Here is a 12022-nt window from a genome sequence, read left to right as displayed (position 1 = left end):
AAAGGGGTAATTAGACCAAGTGTATCCCCGTGGGGCGTGCCAGTATTGTTTGTGAAAAAGAAGGATGGAAGCATGAGATTGTGTATTGACTACCGAGAATTGAATAAGTTAACCATCAAGCATAAGTATCCCCTACCCCGGATTGATGATTTATTTGATCAACTGAAGGGAGCATGTTGTTTTTCCAAGATCTACTTAAGATCGGGCTATCATCAGTTGAAGATCAAGCCTGAAGATATACCGAAGACTGCTTTTCGAACCAGGTATGGCCATTACGAGTTTCTAGTGATGTCATTCGGGTTGACTAATGCGCCAACGGCTTTTATGGATTTAATGAACCGGGTGTATAAGGAGTACTTGGATAAGTTTGTTATTGTATTTATTGATGACATCCTCATCTACTCAAAGACCAAATACGACCATGCCGGACATCTAAGAATTGCATTACATAAGTTGAGAGAAAAATGATTATATGCTAAGTTCTCAAAGTGTGAATTTTGGTTAAAGGAAGTCCAGTTTTTAGGTCATATAGTTGCTAAGGATGGTATTGAGGTAGACCCTGCGCAGATTGAAGTGATATCCAGATGGGAACAACCAAAGACCCCAACGGAAATTAGAAGTTTTCTTGGATTAGCAGGCTATTACCGAAGATTTGTGAAGGACTTTTCCAAGATTGCAACCGTGATAACCAAGCTGACCCGGAAGAATGAGAGATTTGTTTGGATGGAAAAATGTGAAGAAAGCTTCCAAGAGCTAAAGAAAAGACTAGTGACAGCACCAGTGTTAGCATTACCAGATGAAACCGGGAATTTCGTAATTTTCAGTGATGCTTCTCTTAAAGGATGTTAGGAATATGTGTATTAGTTTGATGATAAGTTAAGCAAAACACTTAAGTAGAAATCTAGTGTTTGTAGCCTCAACGGATAAGACCATCTTGGCTATCCGTTGAAGGAGTAGCTTTACTTAGCAATAAGTTTAGTATTGTAGCACATTTCATTCTCTGGTTTCAAGTTGTAATTCTTAGATGTTGTAGGAAACTATCAGTCATGTTGACTACTAATGGATATACAAATAGGAGGGCTAATTGTAAATATTTCATGCCTTGTAATTTTGTATAAGTGAAGAAGTATCAACGGATATTGAAGACCTTCAACGGATAAGAAACAAAGCTTCAACGGATGTCTCTAATGCTTCAACGGATAATATCCATCAACGGATGAGTGCTTCAATGGATAAAGACTTCAACTGATAATGCATCAACGGATAAAGCTTCAACGGATAAAGCCTCAATGGATAAGGCATCAACGGATGAAAGCTTCAACGGATGCTTAGTTCATTAGCAGTTGATAGTGACAATTCACAAGCTGACAGAGGTACATGGGTTGACAGAGACAAACTGGAATGTGGAAGCCTCTAGGAGGAATCAAGAAAATGCAGCATTTCCATTCTGATGCAAACAAGAAAGTATTCAAAGATTCACAGATTATCCTAGATTGCATTGGATAGAGAAATGAAGAAGAAACATGTGAAGAATCTTTTCAATTATATTTTACAGTTTTGTCTTCACTTGTAAACTTGGTGTTATATAAACCAAGTAGCAGCTAGTAATTAGAAGAGAATTTTCAAGAGCTGTTTAGAAATATCCAGAGAGAAAATCATCTAGTTTGTACTAGGAAGCAGCTGTGATTTAATTCTTTGAATCACAGATTTTCTGAAATAACACATCTCTGGTGGAACAACAAATTCACCAGAAAAGTTTTTAAGTTCTTTGTGTTCCTTACATTTGTGTTTGAATATATATCTATCTGTATCAGCTTCAAGCAATTCACACACATTTGTTCACTTAAACACTTAGCCTTAGAAACTACTCAAAACTTGAAAAAGTTTTGAGATTTACATTCAACCCCCCTTCTGTAAATCTCATTGTTAGTCCACTGGGAATAACAATTGGTATCAGAGCAAGCTCTTAACATACAAAGAGTTTAAAGATCTATTCTGCTAACATCATGAGTAAGAAGGATATTGGTGTAAAGATTCCAATCCTGGAAAGAGATAACTATCATCACTGGAAGGTGAAGATGCATTTACATCTTCTCTCTCAAGATGAAAGCTACATCAACTGCATTGAGAATGGTCCTCACATCCCACATAAGGTGGCCACAGCTGCTACTGCTACAGTTGCTGTTGGACAGTCTATTCCCAAGCCGAAGGCAGAATGGACTGTTGAAGATATTGAAGAGGTCCACAAGGACAAGAAAGCCATGAACATTCTGTTTAATGGCCTGGATTAAGATATGTTTGACAATGTCATCAACAGTCAAACTGCTAAGGAAATTTGGGATACTGTGCAGCTCATCTGTGAAGGCACTGAGCAAGTTAGAGAAAACAAAATGCAGCTTCTCATTCAACAGTATGAATATTTTCATTTTGAAGAGGGAGAATCATTGAATGATACCTTCAACAGATTTCAGAAACTATTAAATGGATTAAAGCTGTATGGGAGAGTGTACCAAGTCAAGGACTCCAACTTAAAATTTCTAAGGTCTCTACCAAAGGAATGGAAGCCTATGACTATTTATCTAAGAAATTCTCAAGATTATAAGGACTTCACACTTGAAAGATTATATGGAATTTTAAAGACTTATGAACTTGAGATGGAGCAAGATGAGCTGTTGGAAAAGGGAAAGAGAAAAGGAGGATCAATTGCACTTGTAGCTGACAGTGAAAAATTTGAAGCCAGGAATGAAGAAAAGATAATGCCAAGTCTCAAAATTGGCACAAGCAAATCAGAATCAAGCAAGGGTAAAGAGCAAGTTGCTGAGGATGAAAATAATTCCAGTCAGGATGAATCTGATGATATTGATGAACATTTGGCCTTTCTGTCCAGGAGGTTTGCAAAAATAAAGTTCAGGAAAAACACAAAGTTCACTAAGCCAAACAAAAAGATGGTGGACAAATCAAAGTTCAAATGTTACAACTGTGGCATTAGTGGACACTTTGCAAGTGAGTGTAGGAAGCCAAATTCTAAGAAAAAGAAATTTGAGCAAGTTGATTACAAAAAGAAGTATTTTGATTTGCTCAAACAAAAGGAAAGAGCTTTTCTCACTCAAGATGATTGGGCAGCAGATGGGGTAAATGAAGATGATGATGTGGGATATGTCAACCTAGCCCTGATGGCTAATTCTGATGAAAATGAAACTAGTTCATCAAGCAACCAGGTAATTACTACTGATCTCTCTCAGCTTTCTAAACATGAATGCAATGAAGCCATAAATGATATGTCCAATGAATTATATCATTTGCGTGTTTCCCTTAAATCACTAGTAAAAGAAAACACTAGGATCAAGGAGAATAATGTGTTTTTAAGTGATAGGAATGCTATGTTAGAGGATCAGGTAATTGAGCTTGAAAAGATAAAACTTAAATGCTTGACTGTTGAGAGTGAACTAGCAGAAGCTGTTAAGAAAGTAGAAATTCTTTCTAAATAGTTAGAAAGTGAGCAAGAGGTAATCAAGGCCTGGAAAACATCTAGGGATGTTAGTGTTCAGATTGCAAAGGTTCAGGGAATTGAATCATTCTGTGAGGATGCCTGGAAGAAAAACAAAAAGGAGTTAGAATTAATTGATGGATTGTCAACGGATGTGGAATCAATGGATGATGAAAGTTATCCGTTGAAGGAAGAAAAGGAGCATCCGTTGAAGGCTCATCAATTAAAACAGGCAAGTTCTTTTAAAAATAAAAACCTCAATAAAAAGAATGATTCAACTCTCAAGAACTTTGTCAAAGAAGGAGCTAGCACATCCAGAGATGTCAGTAAGGTGAATATAGGACACATAACTTTAGATCAGCTGAAAGATAGGCTTAAGTTGGTTGAGGATAAGAAGGAAACTAAAAGAAAATCTAAAAGAAATGGGAAGGTAGGGATTAATAAACATAACAATTACACACATGATAGGTATGCTCCTAGAAAACGTTGTGTGCATTGTAAAAGTGTTAATCACCTATCTGATAATTGCAAATCTGTTAAAAATGCTCCCATGCCTTCAAATCCCTCTATGCCTAACATGTCTATGTCACCTCTGCATGTTATGCCTGTTATGTCTCACCAGAATCCCCATGCACATTTTGCAAACATGCCATATATTAATAATCCTTATTTTACTGCATTTAGTATGCCTCAAATGCCATACAATATGCCTATGTGGAATAACATATTTGCACAACCTATGCCTTATCAAATTCAATCAAATGTGTTAAATGATTCTGTGACTAACCCTACACTTCAACCAACCACATCTGAGACCAAGGTTGACCCAAAGTTACCTAAGTCAAAAGATGCAGGAGGAATGAAGTCTAGGAAAAAGACTAACAAGGCTGAACCCAAGGAAACATGGGTACCAAAATCAACTTGATTGATTTTGTTGTGTGCAGGGACAAAGAAGGAATCTATGGTACTTGGACAGTGGTTGTTCAAGACACATGACAGGAGATTTCACCCTGCTCACAGAGTTTAAGGAGAAAGTTGGCCCTAGCATAACCTTTGGAGATGATAGCAAAGGATTCACTATGGGATATGGCTTGATTTCAAAAGAAAATGTCATCATTGATGAAGTTGCATTGGTTGATGGTCTCAAACACAATCTGTTGAGCATCAGTCAACTATGTGACAGAGGGAATATTGTTTCCTTCAATTCTGAAGCCTGTATTGTCACAAGTAAGAAGGACAATAAAGTGGTTCTAACTGGAGTTAGAAAAGGGAATGTGTACTTAGCTGATTTCAACTCTACAGATGCAGAATCCATTACTTGTCTTCTCAGCAAAGCAAGTCCAGTTGAAAGTTGGCTATGGCACAAGAAGCTGTCCCATTTGAATTTCAAGACAATGAATGATCTAGTCAAAAAGGACTTAGTTAGAGGAATGCCTCTAGTGGAATTCACAAGGGATGGACTGTGTGATGCTTGTCAGAAAGGAAAGCAAAAGAAAGTATCATTCAGTAAGAAGCTTGAATCAGCAATTGATGAACCACTACAACTTCTACACATGGATCTTTTTGGACCAGTCAATGTATTGTCAATTTCAAGGAAAAGATATTGCCTAGTGATTGTAGATGATTTCTCAAAGTTTTCATGGGTCTATTTTCTTGGATCAAAGGATGAAGCTAGTGAAATCATTATCAATCATATCAAGCAAGTCAACAATCATCCTGACTTCAAAGTAAGGAATATTAGGAGTGACAATGGAACTGAGTTCAAGAATTCAACCATGAAGTTGTTCAGTGAAGAAAATGGGATCATGCATGAGTTCTCAGCTCCAAGGACCCCACAACAAAATGGTGTGGTGGAAAGGAAGAACAGATCACTAATTGAAGCTGCAAGGACAATGCTTGAAGAGTCAAAACTCTCAACCTACTTTTGGGCTGAGGCTGTTAACTGTGCATGTTACACTCAGAATATTTCTCTAATCAATCAGGCAAAATGCATGACTCCCTATCAATTATTCAAGAGAAGAAAACCAACTTTAAACTTTCTGCATGTCTTTGGTTGCAAATGTTACATCTTAAGGAATCAATCTGATCACAAAGGAAAGTTTGATGCAAAGGCTGATGAAGGAATATTTGTTGGTTATTCTGCTGGAAAATCTTATAGGGTCTACAATCTTAGAACAAACATTGTCATGGAATCTGTGCATATTGTGTTTGATGATAAAAAGATTGATGGACTAACAGATGAGGGACATCATGAAGGGCTCAAATTTGACAACATTGAGATATATTATGATGAAAGTGAAGATGAGAATGATGAAGAAGGCATCTCAAGAAGAATTCAGAATCTGTCTTTGGATAATGCACAGAATGCTGCATCCGTTGAAAGTAATAATTCAGCTTCCGTTGAAAGAAGCAATGCAGCATCTGTTGAAAGACAAAGTGCATCATCCGTTGAAGTTCATAATGAAGCATCCGTCGATCACACTCTGTCAACGGATAATCAATTCACTTTATCAGTGGATAGAGCTCCCAATTCCTTTCAAAGGATCAGCAAATCAGGGGGAGTTTCAACCAATCAACATTCTATCTCACATCATGACAATACTGAGGCAACCTCATCTAGAGCTAATCTACCACCTCAAAGGAAATGGACCAAGAATCACCCTTTTGAACTGATCATTGGTGATGCTACATCAAAAGTACAAACTAGAAGGGCTACTCAAGATGAATGTCTGTATAGTAGCTTTCTATCACAGGAGGAACCTAAAAGAGTGGAAGAAGCTCTATTGGATCCAGATTGGATTTTAGCAATGCAAGAGGAGCTAAACCAATTTGAGAGGAACAAAGTATGGAAGCTGGTACCCAAGCCAAAGAACAAGAGTTCTATTGACACAAAATGGGTATTCAGAAACAAGATGGATGAAAATGGCATTGTCATAAGGAATAAAGCCAGATTGGTTGCTAAAGACTACTCTCAACAAGAAGGAATAGATTTTGATGAAACATTTGCTCCAGTTTCCAGACTTGAAGCCATCAGAATCTTTCTAGCCTATGCAGCTAATGCCAATTTCAAAGTCTATCAAATGGATGTCAAGAGTGCATTTCTAAATGGGGAATTAGAGGAAGAAGTTTATGTAAGCCAACGTCCAGGATTTGAAGATCCAAATTTTCCAGACTATGTGTACTATCTGTTGAAAGCACTCTATAGACTAAAGCAAGCACCTAGAGCCTGGTATGAGACTTTGTCAAAATTCCTTCTAGATAATCACTTCACAAGAGGTACTGTTGACAAAACTCTCTTCTTTAGAAATGTTAATGGCTCTAAGATACTTGTACAAATTTATGTAGATGATATCATATTTGGATCTACAGATGATAAGCTTTGTAAAAAGTTTGCTAAATTAATGCAAAGTAAATATGAAATGAACCTGATGGGAGAGCTAACTTATTTTCTTGGTTTACAAGTTAAACAAGTTAGTGGTGGAATCTTCATTAGTCAAACTAAATATATTTATGATCTTTTAAAGAAGTTTGACTTAATGGATTGCTCATCTGCAAAAACTCCCATGGCCACTGCCACTAACCTTGAATTAAACAAGGCTGAAAAGTCTGTGGATATTACAAGTTATAGAGGCATGGTTGGCTCACTTTTATATTTAACTGCTAGTAGACCTGATATAATGTTTTTTACATGTCTCTGTGCTAGATTTCAAGCTGACCCTAAAGAATCTCACTTAGTGGCTATTAAAAGAATTTTCAGATATCTCAAAGGGACTCCAAATCTAGGAATTTGGTACCCTAGAGAGTCTGGTTTTGATCTAATTTGCTACTCAGATGCAGATTATGCAGGTTGCAAAATAGACAGGAAAAGCACAACAGGTACCTGTCAATTTCTAGGGAACAAGCTTGTGTCATGGTTCAACAAGAAGCAGAATTTTGTTTCCACATCAACAGCTGAAGCTGAGTACATTGCTGCTGGTAGCTGCTGTGTACAAATATTATGGATGAGGAATCAACTATTTGACTATGGTCTGACTGTTGACAAGATTCCAATATTCTGTGACAACACAAGTGCCATTACCATTACTGAAAATCCAGTGCAGCACTCGAGAACCAAGCACATTGATATCAAGTACCACTTCATTAGGGAACATGTGATGAAATGTACAGTGGAACTTCATTTTGTTCCAAGTGAAAAGCAGATTGCAGACATATTTACCAAGCCACTTGATGAATCAACATTCACAAGATTAGTAAGTGAGTTAGGTATGCTTAATTATTCATAATTTATGTCATCTATATAATCTGCCTTGAAGCCTGAAATGAATTTGCTGCAAGAACAAAGTTGGCTTTAAGTAAAACTTATCCTATCAACGGATATTCCCTATCCGTTGAAAGCCAAAATTGTTCTATCAACGGATGTTCATTATCCATTGAAAGACAAATACATTTCTGGTAATTTTATTCTTCAACGGATAAAATGATGTTGATCATCAACGGATAACTATTTACCTTATCCGTTGAAGTGTCACATCAGTTACTCTAAGTGAGTCACAACCGTTGATTCTTTTACTCAACCGTTGATACAGATATACAGTGTTGTATGTCTTTGTATTTAAGGTAGTTTTCAGAATTTCTACAGTTTTATTTATTCTTGAACGACTGTAACTTACTTAAAAGTATCATTTAATCATTTTATTTACAAGAAAGTATAAAAACCCAATTGAACTCTTATTTTCACTTTACGTTTTCTTGCAATTCTTATTCTCCTTCTCTCCCAAAAATTCTCAAGTTTTTCTCTGCAACCTCTACTCACAACAATGGCACCAGTAGTCAAAATTATATCTCAAACAGGATTTGTTTATGAAAAGAATAATTTCGTAGCCTTGGTTGAAAAGAATGAAGCCCATTCTGATTATCACAAGATGATGGACTTCATCAAAAACTGCAAACTAAGCTATGCTGGAAGCCCCAACCATCTACTGTGAGGTGATTGAGGAGATTTGGACAACTGCAGAGTTCAATTCCACATATATGACTATTGCCTTCTCTCTCAAAGGTAAGGACTATTGCATTAACTGTGATGATATACAATCTTGCTTTAAGTTGCCTGAGAATAATGCCATGACACTACACACTGATAAAGATGTATCTGCTATGTTAGATTCCATAGGCTATGCTTTTGATTCTGCTAGCTTAGGTAGTATTAGAAGGAAAGGCCTTAGGAAAGAATGGAGTTTTCTTGGAGATGCCTTCATTAAAGTTTTCTCTGGGAAGATTAGCAATTTTGATGCCATAACTTCATCTCTTGTTAATATGCTCTATATGCTAGTTTCTGATAGGTACTTTAATTTTAGCAATTGTGTTATGCTAGAATTAGGATCCTGATTAGGTAACAAAGCTAATAGACCACATAACATCTACTATGCTAGATTCTTTATGTTATTGGCTAACCATGTTGCTGAAGGTTTGGTTATATCAAATGAGAATAATAAACTCAAATGCTGGGCACAAGAGAAAAGGGTCCTTGCAGACCTTTTGAGAATGAACCTCAACAGCCAGGTGTCATTGGTATACTTGCCAATCATGAATGCACCACAGGTAAGTGAGGTAAACTCTTCTATAACTCCTACTATTTCCAACCCCAATGTTTCTTTGCCTTCTAGTGTAGCTATGGAACATGTGTCTTTGTCCAAACAGGCTCCTACCAAAGCCACCAAATCTAAAGTTTCAAAAGTCAAGTCAAAGAAACCTACCTCTGTTGTTTCTCAAAAGACAACAGTTGTAACAACTACCATAAACCCTGAAGGGAGTGAACAGGGTGTGAGTGGTGAGGGGAGGGGTGAACATCAAGAAACCCCCCAGGATAAGGTGGGAGAGGTGAGTGGTACCCAAGCCAGCCAAGCCACAGTCTCTCAAAAGACTGTGGTGGTTCAAAAGGAGTCCAACACATCCCTAGTTGTATCCTCCCAAAAGGTTGTACCTATTGAAAATAGTCCCCAACCAGGGACACAGAACAAAAGAGGGAGGGACACTGAAGCCACACATTCACCAATTAAAGCTTTTTCAAGGAAGAAGAAGGCCAAGACCTTAGTTTCCACACAAGGAACACACACAGCACAGATGCATCCACCTGTATATGAGCCTTCACAAATTCAGCTTGATGTGATTCCAGCAAATGTGGAATCACAGCCCCATTCTCTCATAATAGAAACACACCAATCATCAAACTCTCCATCACCCTCTCTGGATGTGGATATGATATTCAAATCAATTCCTGATTCTCCCCCATTAAAACTCAGGGAGGAGCCCCACTCAAAACCTGATGATCATCATCTTTTAAATGATTTGTTGGATCATCAGCCAATTCTTTCAGATGTAGTTGAAGAATCTGTGTTACCTCACTTAAAATCAATCCACACAGATTCAACAATTATGTCACTTTCTATATCTACATCTTTTCCTTCTTCAATGGATATCTCTCATCCGTTGACAAGTGGTTGTTCTTCAACGGATAAGCTTAACAGCAGTTATCCGTTGATACCATCAGTTTCCACTTCAACGGATACTCCCTATCCGTTGATTGTCTCTACACACATAACAGAAACAATTCCAACTGTAGAGGACATGGCTACTGTACAATCACTTTAGGTTTGAGGGAAGGGAGTGATCTTTTGAGTGAGAGGATGGGTTGCTCCCAGGCAAAAGGAGAGGTTGAGAGTCACCATATGCATGCTATTTCTTCCAGCATGGCAAAAGTGAGTGAGAGGAGTGCCACCTTAGAAGGTGAGGGTGAGGGTGTAAGGGTGTGTGTGAGCCAGGGGGAGCCCCTGATGCAAGAACATAGAGAAATTGAGAGAAAGGCAGGTACAGAAGCTATAAGGGTGGATCCAGCCATTGCTAGTGAGTCAATGAAAGTGGATGATGCAGAAAAGGAAAGACAATTTCAGCAACATTACAAAGCTGTCATTGATAACATTTCCTTGGATGCTGACACTTTTACTCATCCTGTTTCAGCCTATCAATTATTGGCTGCTCAAGGCAATGTGGAGGCAGAACATACATTACACATTGTACACACTTCAGAATCTCTTCTCAGAGACAAAGCTGCTGTTAACAGGCTGCCTTCTCAAGCTGGTGAGCCATCTGAAGAGTTTGGAGTAAATTCTAATGATGATGACTCTAATTCTTTGGATGAGAGCATGAACTTAGGGGGAGTAGCAGGCCCAAGTTCTGTTCCTGCTCTTCCTGAATGGGCATGGGCAAAAGCATCAACACCAGGAAAGTTTGGTGTCACTTTGGTCAGACAAGTCATTACAATTCAGAAAGCCCTTCAGGAGACTACAGATGTTGGTACCAAGGCAATTCTTCAAGCTCATCTGGAATCTCTGCATCTCTTGCAGTTGCAGCATTTCAACCATAATCTAAGTGTGGATGAGCTCAAACAGGACATTGCTGATCTGAATCCCACAATGTTGAGAAGTTGGATTCAGTCTTACCTTATGGTACTATGCAAGATTTGTTGGGGAGACTGAGGAAAGAATCTGATGCTGAAAAGAGAATGGCCAGATTGGAAAACAGGGTTCAAATCATTGAAGATTCCATGGTCACCATTCTTCAGAATCAACAAACTCAAACAAATCTACTCATGCAGCTGGCAAATGCACAAGGCTTGACTCCTACCCTTGATGATAACAAAAAGGGGGAGAATAAAGGGAAAGGGGAATGAGAGCCATCAACAACAGTTCAAATTTCTCAAATGCTAGTTCCTGTCATCACCACTTCTCCAATTATTCAAGTCAAAGGAAAGCTTGATGGAATTGATCTAATCCAGATAGCAGCAGCTGAATTGCAAGTCAAAGAGCAAAGGAAGAAGATTGATGAAAAGATGCAACAAATATTTGGTTCTACAACTTCTCAATCACAATCTGTGAAGCACAACACAAAAGTGGAATCAATTATTATGGAACTCAAGCCAGTAGGGAGGAATAAGGATGGAGAAACTTCTTCCAAAGATCTGAAACCTATGGTCCTCAAGCCCAACAACAGATCCAATAAGGACTCTACAAAGAATCCTCTGAAAGAAGTGGATTTTCCTCTTCCAAAAGCTGATGAGGACAAGCTTTTGGGTAGAAGTATTTCATATCTTAAAGAGACCATGGATGTGGCTGTAAGGAGAAACATGGCTATTATCTTCAGAGAGGGAAAGAGCATATGTGTGATGCAAGGACATCCCAAATTCTCAATAGCCAAGAGGGAAGAAACCAGAAGGTTGAAGGAAGAAGCCAAACAGCTAAAGGCTGATAAAAGAGCACAAGCAAAGCTTGAAAAACAGCTAAAGTTAAGTCAGGCTGAAGAACAGAAAGAAATTGAAGACAAAAGTGAAGATGAAGCTATGGGGGACATGGTTGGTACTGAGATGGAGGAAAGAAGTAAAGGAAGAGAAGAATGGCAGAAAGGGAACAGAAAGAAGGTCAATACAAAGAGAAAAATGGTAGATAAGACTGAAGAAACCCAGTCAATATCCAAACCACTACC

This window comes from Apium graveolens, chromosome 5 (genome assembly GCF_009905375.1).
Source record: "Apium graveolens cultivar Ventura chromosome 5, ASM990537v1, whole genome shotgun sequence".
NCBI lineage: Eukaryota > Viridiplantae > Streptophyta > Magnoliopsida > Apiales > Apiaceae > Apium > Apium graveolens.
The sequence above is the reverse complement of the archived record's forward strand: the minus strand, read 5'-3'. Positions refer to the sequence as shown.